The sequence below is a fragment of the Myotis lucifugus genome, unplaced genomic scaffold (genome assembly GCF_000147115.1).
Source record: "Myotis lucifugus unplaced genomic scaffold, Myoluc2.0 scaffold_474, whole genome shotgun sequence".
NCBI lineage: Eukaryota > Metazoa > Chordata > Mammalia > Chiroptera > Vespertilionidae > Myotis > Myotis lucifugus.
This window is the reverse complement of record NW_005871522.1, coordinates 149,475-170,602: the sequence shown is the minus strand read 5'-3', so window position 1 is coordinate 170,602 and position 21,128 is coordinate 149,475. Positions and strand designations below refer to the sequence as shown.

Genomic DNA, 21,128 nt, shown 5'->3' with positions numbered 1-21,128 from the left:
ATCATATTTCTAGTCCTTTACAAGGTTTGTAGGAGTTTACAATTTCTAAAGAAAGACCCCAAAAAACTAAAATACCAACATTTTTGCCAATATTAAATTTCATTATTTAAAAAATATATTTTGGGTTCTATGAATAAACTATATTATCTTCAAAGATGCTTTATTTTGGTTTACCAGAAAGCTCTTTTCTGAATTACTTGACATAAATTTTCAGACAGTCAATTTTCACATCTACATTTCTAATTAATTTTTTTATGTTTCACACATGAAAACGTGTGTGTGTGGGTTTGTGAGCAAGCACGTGCATGTGTGTATGAATATATGGACACAACTAAGGCTAAAGATAAACAACTAGAATGGTAGAGATATATATTTAGGTTCCAAAGTCCATGGAGAGTTTGAAGGTACAGATGTTTTGTATCAATGCTTTTAAATTTAGACTCAGCAGGAAGAGAATTCATGGTGGAATACAGAAAAGGCTGCATTTGAACTATTTAGAAAACCTGAATTTGAGCTTGGGTCTGTAATATCTTATTATGTAACTTTAAGCAAAAATTCTCTAAATTTAAGTCTCTCTGCCCATAAAATGTGTTTTTTACTCCAACCATTGCATAGGCACATGAAACTTCCACTATCACATCACAGAGTTATTCACATACCATCACCACCATCACAGTATGCGGATACCATGACCAATGTCACAGAGATATCTGAATTAGATGACTGCCAACAGTGACCAACATCACAGACTCATGAACACCAGGACCATTGTCACAGGGCTATGATTACCACTACCACCAAAGTCACAGACATGTAACTACCACTTCCACATGCAGAATTACATGCAGACTACGAACAACATGGCAGAGTTATATAAGTAGCTTGATGCTATCACAAGTCATATGAAAACTATGAGCAATCGTGTAGGTTATGTGAATACCACAGGTGCTGTTACAGAGTTATGTGGATACCACTATCACTAAGATATATGAAGGTCATGACCCACTTTGCAGTTATGAGCTTGCCATACCCAACACTGTCACAACACCCCAGAGTTATGTGAATACCACCAGCAGCAATGTTACAAAGTGAAGTAATTAATGACCAAAGGAGCATAGTTGTGTCATAGCTACATCACCACCTCTCAAAGATGTGCAAGTACTATCATCACCACCTTTGGAGAGTTATGCAAATTTTATACCCACAGTTGCAAACCTAGGGTGCCGTAGACCAATTCCAGCATGTCATAATTTCAAGAGTTTCATCAGGTTGATGAGACTTGGGGACCCAACAGGGTTGAGTCACACATGTAGTCACCTGTTGGGAATGGCTAAAGGCATTTCCCCAAACCTGAATAGGAAACTGATTGTGGTTGCCAGACAGCTAAAGGGCATCTTAATCTACATGTTATTGCCTCCTACTGGCCAAACACCTGAACAGCCGTAGGCTAATTCCCCCATTCTGACAATGGACTCTGTACCAAACCCTGACCCTTTGAAGTGTATATCTCTGCCTCTCCTCAGGACAAGTTGTGTTAATAAAAAGCATGGGGTCCTGGGGACGGAGAGGACCTAAGGCCTTAGACTTAAGACCTTAGAACTTAGCTCCTTTAGCTAAGCTCCTCTGACCCCCCAATGCCTTTCAAAATTATATTTTGTCTCCGGACTCTTTATTAGTCTCTGGATTCCTATGTCATCTACGCACAGCCCCTTCTCCAGATTCCTGATCCTTTCTTGATGCTGGAACAAGAACCCCGGCACTAGGGGAATACTCCATGTTTATTTTTTACCCATGAACAGGAGCGTTGTTTCCATTTCAAACATTACCCATTGCCTTTAACAAGACTTGTGGTCTTTAGTAATATAAATAGCGTATATTTTTCTTCTTCCATACATTCCAAGGAATTTTTTTAAAGTTTCGGTTGCCACTAGAAATGACAGTTTGATTTTTCTGTCCTGTGTTTACCTGGTTTTTCCTAGCAGAGAGAGAGGAATTGACTTAAGATATAAATAGAAAACTTAATCAATGGGCTCCAGACATTTACAAAACAGAAGAATTACATAAGCTTGGACAATGGAGCTCCAGCACCAATGGGACTGAAATATAAAAGAAAATGCAGCCCTAGCCAGTTTGGCTCAGTGGCTAGAGCACCGACCTGCAGACTGAAGGGTCTTGGGTTTGATTCTGGTCAAGGGCACATGCCCGGGTTGCTGGCTCAATCCCCAGTAGGGGGTGTGCAGGAGGCAGCTGATCAATGATTCTTTCTCATCATTGATGTTTCTATCTCTCTCTCTATCCCTCTCCCTTCTTCTCTGAAATCAATAAAAATATATTTTAAAAAAAGAAAAAGAAAATTCCTGCATCTGCCTCAAGGGAATTCCAGGGGGGAAAAAGAAAAAATACAGGGGAAAGAAATATTCAAGAATGAAAACAATAACATGTTTAGTGTTTATATTTTTAAGGCGACCAGAAGGAATAAGAAAAAAGGTGTACTTTTGGACATGATGGAAACAGCACAATAGGATCAAGAGAGAAACATCCTGAAAGTATTCCAGGAGGAGCAGGGGAAAGGGCTGCCTACACAGGAAGTTCCCTTCAGCTCCAAGCACACGAAGACGAAGACAGCGTTATTGAAAGTCTCAAGAAGACAAGTGTGGAGCCAAAAGCTTAGTTCCACCTGAACTAGCATTCCAGTGGGAGGGAGAAGGGAGACCTCGGAAAGTTAACCACCCACAGACACCCTCTGAAAGAATCATTGCGGGGCGGGGGGGGCGGGGGGGCGGGGGAGAATGAATACAGAAAAAAAGGAGAGTGTGGGCTCAGAGAAACCATGATAAGGAAAGAATCAACAAACGTTACAGGTGTGCCTTATGCCTTAAGAATTATGATGCAGAACTCTAAGTATGTTTTTTTACAATGATGGGGATTCAACCTCAGAAGACCCCAGCGTGGCTAGCAGGGGACAGATATGAACGACAGACCGGAGAGGAGAAGGGAGCATGTTAGAGGCTATTGTGGGGGTTTTTTGTTTGTTGTTGTTTTTTAATTTATTTTTCTTGACTTCAGAGAGGAAGGGAGAGGGAGAGAGATAGAAACATCAATGACGAAAGAGAATCATTAATTTGCTGCCTCCTGCATGCCCCACGCTGGGGATCAAGCCCAAAACCCAGGCACATGCCCTTGACCAGAATCGAACCCTGAGCCCTTCAGTCTACAGGCCAACGCTCTATCCACGGAGCTAAACCGACTCGGGCAAAGCGATTTGTGCTTTTGTTCCGGCCCTCCGGTCCAGTTTAAGAACCCATTGTGGCCCTCGAGTCAAAAAGTTTGCCCACCCCTGGGCTAGAGCCACAATGGGTTCTTAAACTGGACCGGAGGGCCGGAACAAAAGCATGGATGGAGTGTTTGTGTGAACTAATATAAATTCAAAGTAAACATCATTACATAAAAGGGTACGGTCTTTTTTTTTTTTTTAGTTTTATTCATTTCAAACGGGCCAGATCCGGCCCGCAGGCCATAGTTTGCCCACGGCTGGTAGACTAACCCTGTGAGGGACTGCAATGGACGCAGAAGAAAAGGGCGAACAATCTGTGGGAATCACTGAAGGACAGACAAGCCAGTCGGTACATGTAAGGGAAGGAGTGGCTGTCCCTTAGGAAAAGAACGCCTCGCTGCAGCCCTGCCACCCCGCTGTACGCGGCTGCGTGTGTGCGGCACAGTGTGCGGTGTAAGTGCCATGTCCTCACCAACACGCGCATCGTGCACTGTGCACAAAAATAAATCCCAAATGATTAAAGAGCTAGAGCTAAGAACAAAATTAGAAGCATTACAAGAAAAATAGAGAATAACATTTCTGTGACAAGACCTAAAACTCAAAGGCCATAACGAGCTCATGAAAATGAACATGTGTAGGAAACTTCCACATAGAGCTTCCACGCTGGTTAAAACATGTGTGCTAAATAACATGCCACACATGACATGGAGAGGCAAGGGAAAGACTGGGAAAATACAATCAAATAAGGAAGTCATCAGCTCAATAGGGAAAAAAGGGCAAAGAATACAGGCAGGGGATTCACAGCGGAAGAAAGGTAGCTGGCCAGCGTGCGCCCTTGAAGAGCAGTGATCAGGGAAATTAAAACAAATGCCGGGAAGAGACGCAGCTTTTCACCCAGCAGAATGGTCATCTTGGGTGAGGAAGCAGGAAAATTGGGCTCTATTTCATCTCATAGTGAGTGTAATTTGGTGAAACCTCCAGTAAGGTTACTTGGAATTACCTGTGGGTAGGGAAAACCTGCTTGCCCTTTGACTCAGGAATGGTGTTTGTAGGACTTTATCCACACATAAGTGCATGAAATTGTACGTGTAAAATATTCACTACTTAGTTGCCTTTATAGAGGGGAAACTTGAACCCCCTCCCCAGACGTTTAGCAGTAAATGCATGGTTACACACTTGGGCACATCCATAGCCACTTTCTTTTTCTGTTAATCCTCACCCGAGGATATTTTTCAATTGATTTTTAGGGAGAGTGGAAGAGAGAAGGAAAGACAAAGAGAAACATCAATGGGAGAGAGACATATCAATTGGTTGCCTCCTGCACGTGCCCCGATCAGGGCCCGGCCAGAGAGCAGCCTGCAACCAAGGAACATTCCCTTGACTGGAATTGAACCCGGGACCCTTTGGTCCACAGTTCAACGCTCTACCCACTGAGCCAAACCGGCTAGGGCTGCAGCCACTTTTTAAATGATTTAAGTTTAGAGTCTCCAAAAATACTACTACTTCTGCCACATTTTATTGTTCAAGCAAGTCACAGTGTCAGTCCAAACTCAAAGGATGGGCCCCACCCAAGGGTGTGAGTGTGAGGAAGCCCAGGTCACTGGGTCCACCACTGGAGACACAGAGAAGAGACAGCGATGCAGGTGTTGTTGGGAGGAGCAGTGGGAGGGGGGATGGTGAGGAGGGAGTGTTATCTCTGAATGCCCCCATATTTCTAAACAGTTAGAACAAGAATGTGTTCATTTTTCACTTATACAACTACAAAATAATTTTAAAATAAAGTATTTCCTACACAAAAGACCATACTTAATAACATCGACGTCCCCGCTGTGATGCAGAATTGATCACAAAGAGGGTCAATATCTGGTGGCTCTAATTCCCAGGCCCCTGGAACCGCCCTCCTCGATCCTCTGGGAGGACCTCGTTCTGAGGATGCAGTGGAGAGCGAGGTGGTCAGGGAGACCAAGCACGCCTCCCAAGCGGGCTGCTCCTCATTGAGCTTCTTTGAATTCCATCCCCCCCTCAGCTATGGGTCAAGGATGGTGTGTGACCCAGCCCGGCCGGCGAGTCGCAGTCCTGGAACTGCTATTCAGGAGTGACAGGCAGTGCAGCTCCTGAGAGCGGCACAGTAATGGTTCCCTGGCCCTCCGTCCCTCGCCTTCCCGGCCAGAGGGAGTTAAGACAATTTTTTGACAGTTGACCCTAGTGATTTCTGCCCTCAGTGACTAGCACAGGCACCTTCTAACGTTCACTTGGAATTACGGTGTGTCAGGCCTCTGATTTTCGAGCATGGTCCATAAATGGGGTGATTGATGATTTCCCTGCCCCAAGAAGTCAAAGGGGAGCCAGGTATTAGAGCAACAGCTCACCTGTGCCTCCAGGTTTGGCACCATTTCCTTAAATAAACCTTCACTTTCCTTGCCTCAAACTCCTGTTGAGTCTGATTGGGCTTTGATGTAGGCAGCACAACAGACCTCTTTAGTGCAATAACAGTTATCCCATCTAATAGTAGTAACCTTGATTTTCAATAATTTTTAACTCAAATCTCCCAGAGCCTAGCTTTCCTTGAATGGGATGACCACATATACTTCCTGGATTTGCTGTGATAATAAAACCCACCTGTGAAGTACCTCGCACAGCTCCTGGCCTTCATGTGGCTTGAGATACTAGTAACATGCTTATTTGAACACTCCAGTCCAGGCTCCTAGGGGCACCTCGACACACATGGCTAAGGGCTCAGCTACAATTCACACATAGCTAAAAATGACACACATTTCACCAGGTTTTATTTCTTCAAACTCTAGATGGCCTTGAGAGTCCCAGAACTTTATGGCTTTTGGCTCCTCCTATTTCCCGTGATAATCCCTGGACACACAGCTCCCAAATCTGTCCGGCTGGCATGGCTCAGTGGTTGAGCGTTGACCTATGAACCAGGAGGTCAGAGCACACACCCGGGTTGCTGGCTCAATCCCCAGTGGGGGGTGTGCAGGAGGCAGCCAATCAATGATTCTCTCTCATCATAGATGTGTCTATCTCTCTCTCACTCTCCCTTCTTCTCTAAAATCAATAAAAAATATATTTAAAAAAACACACACATCCCAAATCTTAGGAAAATTATGGCATACCATTGGTAAGTGGACTTTGTGAAACCCAAGTTCGTGATATTAAATTAAAACCATTCCAACCAAGTTTCTGAAGGTTTTCTTCGGGAAGCACAGGAGCGTAGGGAAACAGCACTTTTCATACAAATGAAAACTCAAGAACGCAGAATAAAATTAGCTTTCTGAATGACAAATGTTAAATGCAAACCCCCTGGGGGTGGAGGCAGAGTTCCTGTGACAGCAGCGGGCATGCACCGAGAGCATAGGCTGAGCCGCTTGTTCTAGGACTCAAAGAAACTGTGGGATGCGTAGGCAAGAGTCAGGGCCATCAAAAAAAGAGCTGCAACTTACAAAAAGCCTGAAAAAAAGCTCTGTTTATCCAGAGCTTGAGGAAAATAAAGAAGAAATGTTGCTCCTTCGATGCATAAGAAAAGAGTGATAACTCCCACAGAGCGAAGACAAGAGCCGTTATTCTGAAAGGGAGTCTTGATAAAGACTTTCTCTGCATCTGTGGGCCTGAGCGGCTGCAAATGAAAGGACAGGGCAAGAAGCCCAAACACAGGCAGGGGAAGATTAGTCACAGGTGGGCACCCGCCACCTCAAGCTGCCATCTCAGAGGTCGGGAAGACCCGGAGCCACTGGGGAGCGTGGCCGAGAGTGGCCTGCAGGTGACACCAGAACTGTCCTGTCCTTCCACCAGGGGTCTCCATGGAGAAGGAGGTTGGAGAGGGAGACATACTGATGGGCCAGAACTGCAGAGGATCCACATGGGGTCCAGCAGGTTAGGGACAGAGAGGCCCGGGTCCAAGAACCACAGAAAATTGTCTGGTATTTAGGACTCAGAGGCAGGAGAGCGAGGAAGCCCGAGAGGCTGGCGCACTCACTGAGACCTGAGCTGACCCCAGGTCTCAAAATGAACCCGCTCTGCTCGGACCTCTGGGACGGAGGACAGAGCCTGCGCAGGTTATGCAGTGTGCCCGTGTGCTTTGTAAACTGCAAAACAGTCCTCAACTCCATCCTCGCTCTTCAGGGAAAGAGAGGCAGCCCTGAGCCCTCGGGCCGCTGACAACCCGGGGACTGTCTGAGCAGCGCCAGGCCCTTCTTGGGGCCTTGCGGATGCTGGTGGTGTTTTGAACCCGAGCATTTGCTCTTCAGGACCATGGCCAGATCTGAGTCTTCACCATGAGAATCCATCCCAAAGGGTCTTATTTAAAGAAAGATGGGGATAGAAACCAAGATGGCGGCATAGGTAAACACCGGAGTTTGCTGCCTCGAACAAGCACTTCAAAAATACAACTAAAAGACGGAACGGACATCATCCAGAACCACAGGAAGGCTGGCTGAGTGGAAGTTCTACAACTAGGAGGAAAGAGAAAAGCATACCGAGGCTCAGAGGAGGCGCAGTGCTGAAGTTAAATACTAAGGTGCGGAGTGCATGCGGAGCGGGCTGGCTGCTGAGGGCGCGGTTGTCGTTTTCAGTCGGGAGGGAGTCTCAGGCTCTGAACTCCAGTTCCGGGCGAGTCTCTAGGGACCCAGACTCATATGGGAGAAGCGGGACTGTCTGGCATCGCTCAGAACCCTAGGGCAGCTTTCTCTCTGTGGGGCTTGCAGCAATTGCTGGGACACTGAGAAGCGGGGCCTCTGAAGGCAAGACTGAGAGCAGCCATAATTGCTAACCCCGCCCTGTTGATCCCGTGGGACCCGCCCCGCCCAAGCCCTGCAGGGAGACTTTTGCTGGATAGCCTCAGGCAAAGGCTAGATTAGCACCTCCCTAGAGATCCAGGAGCCAGGAAGCCCAGAGGTCAGAGTGGGACCATCCAGTTTGCAGCTCCGTGGAACCATAAAAGACACACTCAGGGGGCAGACTCAGTGAGCACCAAAGCCCCATCGAAGCAAGTCTAGCCCCAGAGGGGTGTCTCCAGCACAGAAGTTCTCCCACTGCAGACACAGCTCATTCTCACAGCCAATTGGCCTGGAGGTCAATTCCTCACAGTGATAACTACAACAATCAAGGCTTAACCACAACAAGACTGTGCACAAAGCCCACAAGGGGGTGCACCAAGAGCATCTACCTCAGGTAATTGGGACACTTAGTACAGAAAGGCACTCTATCGACACAGCAAAGCATAAAAAATGCCGAGACAAAGAAACAGGACACAAAGGACAGAATTGGAGGAAAGCAAACTGTTGGATATAGAGTTCAAAATCACACTTTTAAGGTCTTTAAAGAACTGTCTAGAAGCCGCCGATAAATTTAATAAGGCCCTCGAAAAGACTGGTGAGACCTCCGATAAATGTAGTGAGATCCTCAAGAAATCTAATGAGACCCTCGATGTTGTGATAAAGGACCAACTAGAAATTAAGCATACACTGACTGAAATAAATAAAGACGGGATATAGCTTGGAATTCCATGAACCTGAGAAATAGTAAGGTTCATTGGGGGGGGGGGGGCAGGGCAATATTAACTTTCATTTAAAATAATAATCACCTGAATAAATTTATGTTTCCTCTGCCTGATTCAATACGCATTTGTGCTTGTGTGTGTGTGTGTGTGTGTGTGTGTGATAAAGAACAAGTACAATAAGAGTAAGTGCATTACTCTTATAATAAAAGTATTTTTAAAACGTGTCTGACTACACAGAAAATAGCTTAGCTATACACAGTAAGTCTCAAAACAGTTCCTTTACTCCAGAAACTTCACTTCTGAAATTATATCATAGGCATGGACCCCAATTACCGCTAATACACAGTTTCATGAACAAAGATGCTCATCAGCTGCTATTTATAACCACATACACCCCTCAGGGGACAGTGCTCAGTGTGGTCAAGCCACCAAATGGACTATTGTGGGGAAGCACGGGCCTTGGTTGGAAGGTGTGTGAGGAGGAGTCTCTGAAAGGTCGGGGGCTTCTGGGGGGACCTTGCCGAAGGCAGCAGCCCCTACCTTGACTTTTCCAAACAAGTCCGATTCCCTGGGTGTTTTGCTAGAATCTCTATGTTTAGTCTTTAAAGACCTGACCTTGTAGAAGCATATACTTTCTCAAGGATACCTACCCTGCTGATTGTATCTAGAGGTTCATTTTAGTTCAAGCTGTTGTTATAATAAAAGCCTAAGGAGGTGGGCAATCAAGGCTGCTTTGTTCCTAAAGTGAAACAGCCCCTTAGCCTTCTCTTTCACAGAAACGTGTGTCAGAGTAATCTGTTCATCCATCGCTCAGGGTCTGCTGGTCAGCCCCAGCAGACTATGTCATCATTACTTATTTATGAAGACTATATAACTATTGGAGGAAAGGATGTAAGATTATCCATGATAACCAAGTCTTTCAAATGGTAGTAAAAGCGAACACTTGTTCAGCACTCACTGTGCTGGACTGGGATGACCACACTGGGTGGGAGTCCTTACCCTGGCCCCCTGTAGCAGTTCTGTGACCAGCTCCATTCTGCATGTGGAAACCGAGGCTGAGTATGAGGAGGAACTTCCCCGAAAATACTCAGGTGCCACCAAACATATGAAGATGTGCTCAACTTCATTAGCATTCAAAGCTACACAATTAAAAGCCACCATAAGAAACAGAATTGGCAGAAATTGAAAAGTTTAATGACATCAGTGTTGGTGGAAGGGAGATGAAACAGAACTTTCTTATTTACTATTGGTGGAACCATAGTTGACACAACCGTCTCAGAGAATGGCTCCAAATTTAAATGTGCACTCTTCTCTTCCGACCAAACACTTCTCTCTGGGAAATTACTCCAGGGAGATTCTCACTCATCTTATGAAAAGACACGTGTAAAGATTTTCACTGTGTGGTTGTTTGTATTAAATAGAAGTTAAATAAATCATGGTTGATCCAAGCAACAATTAAAAAGAAAAAGCTAGATCTCTTTTTTGTAAAACCTCCAAAGCAGGAATAATAATAATAATAAAGCTAACTTAAAGAAATATGCATACTATGATACCATTTATGTCAAAACCCAAAAAGAGAAACGCACAAACCGACATCTTTCTCATGGCACATATGTCCATGTAGATGCACAGAAAAAAGGTCTGTACGAACAGGCACCACCTGGTAACTGCATGGGACACTGGGAGGGAATCTGATACTCTATATATATGTCTTCAGGTGTCAATTTTTTTACCGTAGGAATGTATCCATGTATTACTTATGCAATTACAAATAATTATATAGCTAGAGGGCAAACAAAACAATCCTTGCTTAAAGCAATGGTTCTCAAACTAGAAGCACCTGGAGAGCTTGTTAAACCCCACGCCCTGACTCCTGCCCCAGAGTTTGTCATTCGGTAGGTGGAGGTGGGGGGATGACTGATGCTGTGGTCTGGCCAGAGGCCACACTTGGAGAACCAGTGCCTTGGAGAGGTGGAATGCTAAGCTTACAGTGTCATGAGAGGAGCCAGGATTTGAATCCAGACCATGACAGATAAGACCCTAACTCTTGACTTTGATCAACTGCTTTCAGAGCTATCTTTGTGTGGTAGAATTAAGGTGGGTTTGTTTGTTGCCATTTTTTACATATATCCTTATTGATTTTTAAATATAACATAAATTCATCCTGTGAAGCCTGAAACTATACTTTGTGTATTTACCAAAGTTTATGAGAATTCCCTGCTTTGGAAATGTTTTTAGGATTATATAACAAGCTCCCTCTGTCTCGATGAAGTGTCTGTGTGAGTCAGGGACTTCCTGGTGTGAACCTGAGCTGAGCTCTGAATATCACTCCACTCCCTAGGTTGGGGGAGCTCTCACTCCATTTATTGGACACAAAGGCTGGTGAGGACATATCCTTTCCCTAACAGTGGGCATCCACCCAAAATGCAAGTAGGGTTAACTAAGCCAAGGAAAGTAAGAAAGAAATACATTTCTATTATGATTGAGGAAAAAATTTTTTTTGCTTAAAAACTAATAAAGGTTCTGTCTACATGTACAGAGCACCCTCCCCTTCCACTCAACTCCCTAGGGGTGGTGGAAGAATAAATCCCTAATTGCAGTGGGAAACAGGAGAAGGGGCATGTCAGTGGACCAGTCACATTAAGGATCCCTGAAAGAGGAATGCCAATCAAAATAGGACAGAAGAAGGAAGTTGCACACACCATGCCCAATGCAAACAGCGGAGGGAGGACATGGAGCCCTGGGAAGCACCAAGCTCCAAGAGGATATTACCAATAGATGCCTTGTTGTGGTTCCTGAATGCCGGAAGCCGGTCCATCCTTGCTGCTTGACACAGTCACTGCAGGAAAGAAACATCTGCACAGCATATGTTTCAAGGGACCTGGCATATATAGCATATTGTTCTTAATATGTTTGCTCTCCTTGTGTTTTAACCAAGGTCACCTCTCCGAGAAAGGTTGTTTCCCCAGGTGGGGATTTTTCCCTGAGGTTAGGGAGAGGATACAACCCCTTAACTAAGTGGCAGGCGGGTAGTTAATCACTTTAACTACAAACAATCACGCTTAAGCTACATAATCTTTACTCCCTGGAATGGAGATATGCCGGAAGCCGGTCCATCCTTGCTGCTTGACACAGTCGCTGCAGGAAAGAAACATCTGCACAGCATATGTTTCAAGGGACCTGGCATATATAGCATATTGTTCTTAATATGTTTGCTCTCCTTAGTGCCATGTGTTTTAACCAAGGTCACCTCTCCGAGAAAGGTTGTTTCCCCAGGTGGGGATTTTTCCCTGAGGTTAGGGAGGAGATACAACCCCTTAATTAAGTGCCAGGTGGGTAGTTAAGCTACATAATCTTTACTCCCTGGAATGGAGATAAGAAACGCCCTAACCTTTGTAATAGAAATTGACAGGATTAAAATCGGCTGGTATAAATACGGATGTAACAAGACAATAAACATCAGATCCTCATCAGATCCTGACCAGAACTTGGCTGGATCCTAACCAGAACTTGGCTGGAGATCCTGGCTAGAGATCCTGGCTAGGCTGCTGATCAACTGAAGGCTGTCTCCGTGTCATTACTTCTTCACCGACTCCGTCCACACCTTTGGGGACCCCTGGACCCACTGGAATTGGACCCAAGCAGAGATAAGAAACGCCCTAACCTTTGCAATAGAAATTGACAGGATTAAAATCGACTGGTATAAATACAGATGTAACAAGACAATAAACATCAGATTCTAATCAGATTCAAACCAGAACTTGAGCAGAAGAACTTTGCTGGAGAGCCTAACAAGAACTTGGCTGGAGTTCCTGGCTAGAGGTCCTGACTAGGCTGCTGATCAACTGAAGGCTGTCTCCACGTCATTCCTTCTTCGCCGACTCCGTCCACACCTTGGGGGACCCCTGGACCTGCTGGGGTTGGACCCCAGCATCTAGCGCCTGAATATTAATATTGCCACTTGGGGAAGGCTAGTGAGAAGAGCTATTCCTACAGTAAATCATTCTGGCACCTTTAGTCCTCAAGCACCTGTGCCTGCTACAGTGCCAGTGGTTGATGTACGCATCCCAGAACTAGCATCTCCAACTAGTGATTCTACAGTAACCAAATTGGACTTTGATCTTGAAGCTGAACCTCCTCCAGCCCCACCACGTGATTCTTCCCTTGGAGAAATGGATGAATCTGCTGAATTAAGAGATTTGGATGCACCAGAACAGGACTCAGAAGCTGTTTTTGATATTGAAAATGACAGAAATAGTATACGTCCAAAATCTCAATCTGAATTTGAAGCTGATATTCCTCAATCAAGCCTAGAATACAGTGGAGTTCGAGAACTTGAGGATAGAAGATCTCAACAAATGTTTCAGTTTAATCTACAAGACTTCAGATGTTGTGCTGTCTTGGGTAGAGGACATTTTGGAAAGGTGCTTTTGGCTGAATATAAACACACAAATGAGATGTTTGCTATAAAAGCCTTAAAGAAAGGAGACATTGTAGCTCGAGACAAAGTAGACAGACTGATGTGTGAAAAAAGAATTTTTGAAACTGTGAATAGTGTAAAGCATCCATTTTTGGTGAACCTTTTTGCATGTTTCCAAACCAAAGAGCATGTTTGCTTTGTAATGGAATATGCTGCCGGTGGGGACCTAATGGTGCACATTCATACCGATGTCTTTTCTGAACCAAGAGCTGTATTTTATGCTGCATGTGTAGTTCTTGGGCTGCAGTATTTACATGAACACAAAATTGTTTATAGAGATTTGAAATTGGATAACTTATTGCTAGATACAGAAGGCTTTGTGAAAATTGCTGATTTTGGCCTTTGCAAAGAAGGAATGGGATATGGAGATAGAACAAGCACATTTTGTGGCACTCCTGAATTTCTTGCCCCAGAAGTACTAACAGAAACATCTTATACAAGGGCTGTAGATTGGTGGGGCCTTGGTGTACTTATATATGTAATGCTTGTTAGAGAGTCTCCCTTTCCTGGTGATGATAAAGAGGAGGTTTATGACAGTATTGTAAATGATGAAGTAAGGTATCCAAGGTTCTTATCTACAGAAGCCATTTCCATAATGAGAAGGCTATTAAGAAGAAATCCTGAGAGGCGCCTTGGAGCTGGTGAGAAAGATGCAGAGGATGTAAAAAAACACCCATTTTTCCGACTAATTGATTGGAGTGCTCTGATGGACAAAAAAGTAAAGCCGCCATTTGTACCTACCATTCGAGGACGGGAAGATGTTAGTAACTTTGATGATGAATTTACCTCAGAAGCAGCTATTCTGACTCCACCTCGAGAACCAAGGATACTTTCAGAAGAGGAGCAAGAAATGTTCAGAGATTTTGACTACATTGCTGATTGGTGTGAAGTTCCTACCACTGTGAAACCAAGCAGACTGACTACAAGATGACCTCTTAAAAACAGCAACTCTTCGTTTGCTCTCTGTGCCACCAGTAGCTTCTGAGTCTGTTTTTTTAAAACACATGAAGATTTGTTTTAAAGTACTTCTGATATCTTCTGAAAGGTAGCTTCTTGATGAATTCTCAATGTAAATCTGAGCACTGGAAACAGTTCCATGAAGTTTAAGCTGAATGAACATCAGGAGTGAAAATCTATCACAGATGAATACTTTTGGATCAATAGTCTTTTTTAAAAAACAAATATGCTCTTCTATAGTCCCTAGTTTGGCTGTATGCCTGCCTTAAGTGGAAGGAAAATGAATCAATTAACTTCACTTAGCTGAATTTTTTAAATAAAAAAAGGGTTTGGGATGCTGTTACTAGTCAGACATGATTCTGTTTGAATAAGGCAAATACTCTTATTTTTTTTAAAGAAATAACTGAAATATCAAAAAAAAAGTAGTGGTAGTTTGTGCACATTTTTAGGCCTTTTTTAATGAAATGAATTGATGTCTTGTTTTATAAATTTTTTATATTTATTAGGAGAAACTTTTATTGCCTTATCTTTACCAACTATGTAACAGAACCTCACAGCTTTTCAACAGAGCTACTTGCCAAACACTTGTTTATTAAACCAGGAAATGAACAGGAACAATTAAGCATCAGCATTTACTTAAAATTTTAAGAATGAGAACTTCTGATTAGCCTGAACCAAGATACTGTGTTAACCTGTATGCATTCCCAAAGTCTAAACACTCAGCATGTTCAGTCATACCTTCCTCCGAAATCAGTGAACTCATTAGTGCTTCTTTTGATATTCATTGTACATTTATCAACCTAGTTCATCTTGTTCTTGTGTCTACTGTAGAAGGGAACTATATCTTTGTTAAAACATAGGGGTTATCATTGTATACATGCTGTGAACATGTATATGTGCAAGTTGTAATGTATTCTATGTTGGTTTATTATTTAATTTCACCACTTCATCACTTTGTACAGTGGCCAAGCAGACACCTCAAACTCCCGCATTTGTTAAGTGCATTTATACATTTTAGGCCACTGGATCCAGATTTTATATTGGCAGTTACTAAGGGCAAAAGCAATATATTGTAACATGGAAAACTGAATATGATGATCTTGCTAAGAGAGCTGTAGCCACTAGCAAAAATTCCAGAGGAGGAATAACCCTAGACATGATATTAGGAGAAGGTGATTTTAACACGGCTCAGGAGCAAATGTATATGCCCAAAGAGGCACTTATTAAAGTAACCAGTTGTGCAGTAAATGCCTGGAAATCCCTACCTTATACAGTAGGAAAAACAACCACCCTTAAAGAGGTTAAACAGAAGGTCGAGGAACCATATCAGGATTTCCTTTCTCGCCTCATACAGGTAGTCAAGAGAGTAATCAATAATGAAGAGGCAGCCGATATCCTAATTAAACAACTAGCTTTTGAGCTCAGAGTCTGAGACTCCCTCCGGATTGAAAACGACAACCGCGCCCTCAGCCACCAGCCCGCTTTGCGCGCGCACCTCCGCACCTTTATGTTTTCCACACTGCGCCTCCTCTGAGCCTCGGTCTGCTGTTGTCTTTCCTTCTAATTGAAGAGTCTCTCCTCAGCCAGCCTTCCTATGGTTCTGGGTGATGTCTGTTCCGTCTTTTAGTTGTATTTTTGAAGTGGTTTTTTTGCGGCAGCAGTCTCCGGTGTTTTCCTATGCCGCCATCTTCGGTTCTCTTCTTTGCTTCCTTTTCTTTTCTCTCTACTACCCTCCATCCTCCATAACAGCTGACCCAGAGGACACAGCTTACTCCTCCTTGGACACCGACACCACCATCAAGCACGGCCCTGATGGACCCTTTGATGCAGCCCTTCAACTCGCTGACACTTAGGGAAGCCCGTTGCCAGTGATGCTGCCCACTAGCCAGACCAACAAAGACAATCAAACCAACAACTTGAGGACAGCTGAAATCTCTTGACTGAAGAGGTCGGCAACCTCCTAAGGAACGGGACTCCTTGTGCGCTTCATCCACTATGTTTATAGCTATGCTTATTGTCATTGCTTGCCAGTCTTCTTCCAAGTCTTAAACAGCCCAATCTGAGAGGTGGCCACTGATTTGCATGCGCTATCATTTAAAAAATAAAAAGGGGGGAATTTGCTGGAAGCCGGTCCATCCTTGCTGCTTGACACAGTCACTGCAGGAAAGAAACATCTGCACAGCATATGTTTCAAGGGACCTGGCATATATAGCATATTGTTCTTAATATGTTTACTCTCCTTAGCGCCATGTGTTTTAACCAAGGTCACCTCTCCGAGAAAGGTTGTTTCCCCAGGTGGGGATTTTTCCCTGAGGTTAGGGAGGAGATACAACCCCTTAACTAAGTGGCAGGCGGGTAGTTAATCACTTTAACTACAAACAATCACGCTTAAGGTACATAATCTTTACTCCCTGGAATGGAGATAAGAAACGCCCTAACCTTTGCAATAGAAATTGACAGGATTAAAATCGACTGGTATAAATACAGATGTAACAAGACAATAAACATCAGATTCTAATCAGATCCAAACCAGAACTTGAGCAGAAGAACTTTGCTGGAGAGCCTAACCAGAACTTGGCTGGAGAACTTGACCAGAACTTCGCTGGAGTTCATGGCTAGAGGTCCTGACTAGGCTGCTGATCAACTGAAGGCTGTCTCCATGTCATTCCTTCTTCGCCGACTCTGTCCACACCTTGGGGGACCCCTGGACCTGCTGGGGTTGGACCCCAGCACCTGAACCAATCCATTATAGGAAAAGTGATTACACAAAAGAGTTGGACACACTTCCTGAAATATGTGTGGAAGGAGCAAGTGGACACTGGGAAACTGACCACACCAAACACCAGCAGCACAAAAGTTCAAAGAGCTGGGAAGAGTAAAAGAAAATATAAGAGACATGGAAGATGGATCCAGACATTTCAACACCTACTGGATATAATGCAGATGTAAGAATATAGAGAAGAGGTAACTGAAGACCCAAGTCCTCCTTTGAGATGTCCCACCAAGTGCTAAACTAAACAAGATCAAAAAAATGAATAAACATTGACTGGGGTGGTGAACACACAGTACAGTGTACAGATGATGTATTGTAGAACTGTGCACCTGAAACTTGTAGGTTTTGTCAACCAATGCCACCCCAATAAATTCAATAAAAAGACAAAAAAGAAACAAATGAACAGGGAAACTCTCATGTCTTGGTATAATGTCAGAACAACAACAATGAGAAAATTCTAGAAGTTTTGGAGTTAGGACAGGAGTATTCAATTACTTAAAATAGAACTAGACACAACAATGTGGATGCACTTAGTGCTACTGAACTGTACACTTAAAATAGTTAAAATAGCACATTTTATATTATGTACACTTAAACACAATTTAAAATATATGCATGCCCCAATCACAACAGGAGATCTAAATAACCTACAAAAGGGACATCCTAGAGCACACAGCTCAGTAGTGCAATGAAATCACACTTCTGTGCCCCAGTACATTTACTAAAAGAAACAATCCCCAAATTAAAAGAAAGGAGGGATCACAAGAAAAAGAACTAGACGAGATGGAGGAAAACAAATTATCAGACATAGAATTCAGAGGAATGGTTATAAAGATGTTTGTGGAACTTAATGATGACTATATCATTAAGTATGATAAAGAAACCTAAAAAGAACTTCCAGGAACATAGAGAGAACTACAAGGAACTTAGTGAAAGCTACATCAGTATGAAAAAAATATATAGATGTAATGAATAAAAAACAGGCAGAAATGAAGACTACTATATCTGACATCAAGAATATGCTGGAAAGAATTAAAAGCAGGCTCAATGAAGCACAAGATTGAATAAGTAAATTAGAAGATAAAGTAGAAAAAACACTCAATCAGAGCAGCAAAAAGAAAGATATTTAAAAAGCATGAGGACATTTTAAGAGAACTTTGGGACAACGTGAAACTAAACAATGTCCACATCATAAAGAAACTGGAGGAAGAAGAAAGTGAGCAAAGGATAGAGAACCTGTTGGAAGAACTAATGGCAGAAACCTTCCCTGAGAAGTTAATTTTTCATTAACTTTTATTTCACTTATTAACACCAGTTTTCACTGATTTGTGATATGTAATGTGCTTGAACATTCTCTATTTCCCTGAAATTATTCTAGAACTTAGATATTTCTCTGTTAAAAAGGTCTTTCCACTCAGCTATATTAATCCAAGTGAGTAAAGAGCATGGATTTTCAGTGAAATGACAGTGGGGGGGAAAAGGCTTAACCCTGGCGATGGAAAGGTGCCAGGGTTCTTGTCCCAGCATCAAGAAGGGTTCAGGAATCTGGAAAAGGCTGTGCGTAGGTGACATAGGAATCCGGGGACTAATAAAGAGTCGGGAGACGAGATATAATTTTTGAAAGGCATTGGGAGTCAGAGGACCTTCAGCTAAAGGAACTGAAGACTCCCTCCTTGTCTAGGACCCTTGCTTTTATTAACACAATTCGTCCTAAGGCACGGTGGAGATAATACACTTCAAAGGGTAAGAGTTTGGTACAGAGCCCATTATCAGAATGGGGGAATTAGCCTACGGCTGTTCAGGTGTTTGGCCAGTAGGAGGCAATAACATGTAGATTAAGATGCCTTTTAGTTGTCTGGCAGCCACAATCGGTTTCCTATTCAGGTTTGGGGAAATGCCTTTAGCCATTCCCAACAGGTGACTACATGTGTGACTCAACCCTGTTGAGTCCCCAAGTCTCATCAACCTTTTGATGAAACTCTTGAAATTATGACATGCTGGAATTGGTTCTCGGCAGGAAGGAGGTATACAAAGTGCATTATTTTTACAGCAAATATGTCTGCAATTATTTCAAAATAAGTTTTTTAAATTCAAGAAGGAGAAAAGTAGACTGTAAATTTCAACATTTCTTTCAGTCTACCTAGGTGCCAATTTTTCCCCATCTATAGTAGCCCAAAAATGGATACAGGTAACTTTCAATTAGAGCTACAGGTACAAAAGATCAGTAAGTTTTCATTCTCCAAATTGAATCACATGCTTTGAGTTTCCCAATGATTAATATAATTTTAAGATGGCTATACATTCCATGAGTGAACGACCTAATTCTAAATCTCAATGTTACCCGGCACGTGACTGTTAAGCAGAGTAGACCATACTTACACAATCAACATCTATTGAGTGACTCTATGCCAAGGACTCACATATAAAAATGAACAAGGAAAACCACTAACTTCAAATTTCACTCCTTTGTCTCCTGTTCTTTTAAAATCATGAAAGACGTGTGTCACTTTCCCTGGCTGGCAAATAGCAAAGCCCTGTAGAACTTGCATTTGTTTCTGCATCCTGCTTGATAGCTGGACAAAAGCAGGCTCTGCACCCCTACGGCCCAGGTTACAGACCCACGTGCTGGCCACCTGTGTGCATGTCAGCCAGTTGAGGGCTCTTTTTGAGTCTCTGCCCCACACCCCCTGCAGAATGAGAGACAGCATGGAGTTTATACAAGTGGCATCACACCGCATAATTAATGCAGTTAATATGCACTGTCCATCCACAACACATTCCTTAGCTACATACATAGCTCCATCTGGCTTCTAACAACACTTGCACTTGCTCTTTGCCAAATCTGCAGGATATGATTTCCATTTATTTTGTTACTAGAGGCCCAGAGCATGAAATCTGTGCACAGGTACGGTCTCCAGGCCTGGCCTGCTATCAGGGCCATCTTCCCTGGCTGCCAGCAGCCGGCCCCACCCCCCGCCACCACCCACCTCCCGGTTCCCGTTTGCCATTGGGCGATCAGAGCCTGCCAGCCAGGGGGAGGGACCGAGAGGTTGGAAGTTCCCACCTGCTCACCGGCCCCATCCCCCAATGCCAGTCGCCCTCTGTGTGTGGGGTGACTGGTGGGATGGGGGCCATGGCCTGGCACTGCCCATGTCCGCTGCCACCCACCCCGGTTCCCCATTCCCCATCCAGAGATCGAAACCTGCCGGCTAGGAGAAGGGACCAAGAGGTTGGCGGGCAGACCCTAATCAGGCGGTGGGGGCCTATGGGCTGGAGGCAGCTCCTGCGTTGAGCATCTGCCCCCTGGTGGTCAGTGCACATCACAGCAACCGGTTCTGCTGTTCAGTCGATTTGCATATAACCCTTTTATTATATAGGACTAGAGGCCCGGTGCACAAAAATTTGTGCACTGGGGGGGGGGGTGGGGGGGTGGGGGGGGCGGTCCTCCAGCCCGGCCTGTGCCCTCTCGCAGTCTGGGACCCCTTGGGAGATAACGACCTGCTGGCTTAGGCCTGCTTCCGGGTGGCAGAGGGCAGGCCCAATTCCTAAGTGCAGCCCCTGCTCAGGCTCAGAGCAGGGCCGATTGGGGAGTTGGGGCGCCGCCCCGTCATGCACAGAGCAGGGCGGATCGGGAGGTTTCGATGCCACCCTCAGTCACGCTCAGGGTAGGGCCGACTGGGGGGTTGGAACCACCCCCCCTTTCCCAATAAAGTCAGGTTCATAGAGTGATAGACCTCAACCCCCAGTAATTAAGGGGGGGGGCTCTTGGTGTTTTTGCAGCTCCCCCGCCTTCATCCAAGAGTGAGCCAGTGGGGGGGTTGGGGCCCCCCCTATTCACCCACACGCAGAGGGCTATAGGGGGTTAGTGTGCCCCACCTCTTTCCACACCCAGGGCAGAGCCATAGGGGAGGTTTAGGGCTTTTCCCTTTTAACACACAAAACAAAGTCCGGTGGAGTGAGGTTGGGGGCGCCCCCCTCTTTTCACCCACATAACAGGGCCGTATCAGGCGGGTGGGGGGGCAGCCACTTTCACACTCGGGGCGAGGCGGATGGAGAGATTATGTCTTTTCTCTGTCACACACAAACCAGTCTCCGTGGGGGGGGGGGGGTTGGGGCGCCGCACCCTGTCACACACAGA

The 21,128-nt window shown here is 44.4% G+C and overlaps 1 protein-coding gene and 1 pseudogene across 1 annotated transcript in view; one reads left to right on the top strand and one right to left on the bottom strand.

Annotated features, from left to right (window-relative positions):
* The window catches only part of SHC3 (SHC adaptor protein 3), a 139,492-nt gene that overhangs the window by 101,593 nt on the left and 16,771 nt on the right, over positions 1-21,128 (bottom strand).
* On the top strand, positions 10,806-14,191 carry LOC111823350 (annotated as a pseudogene).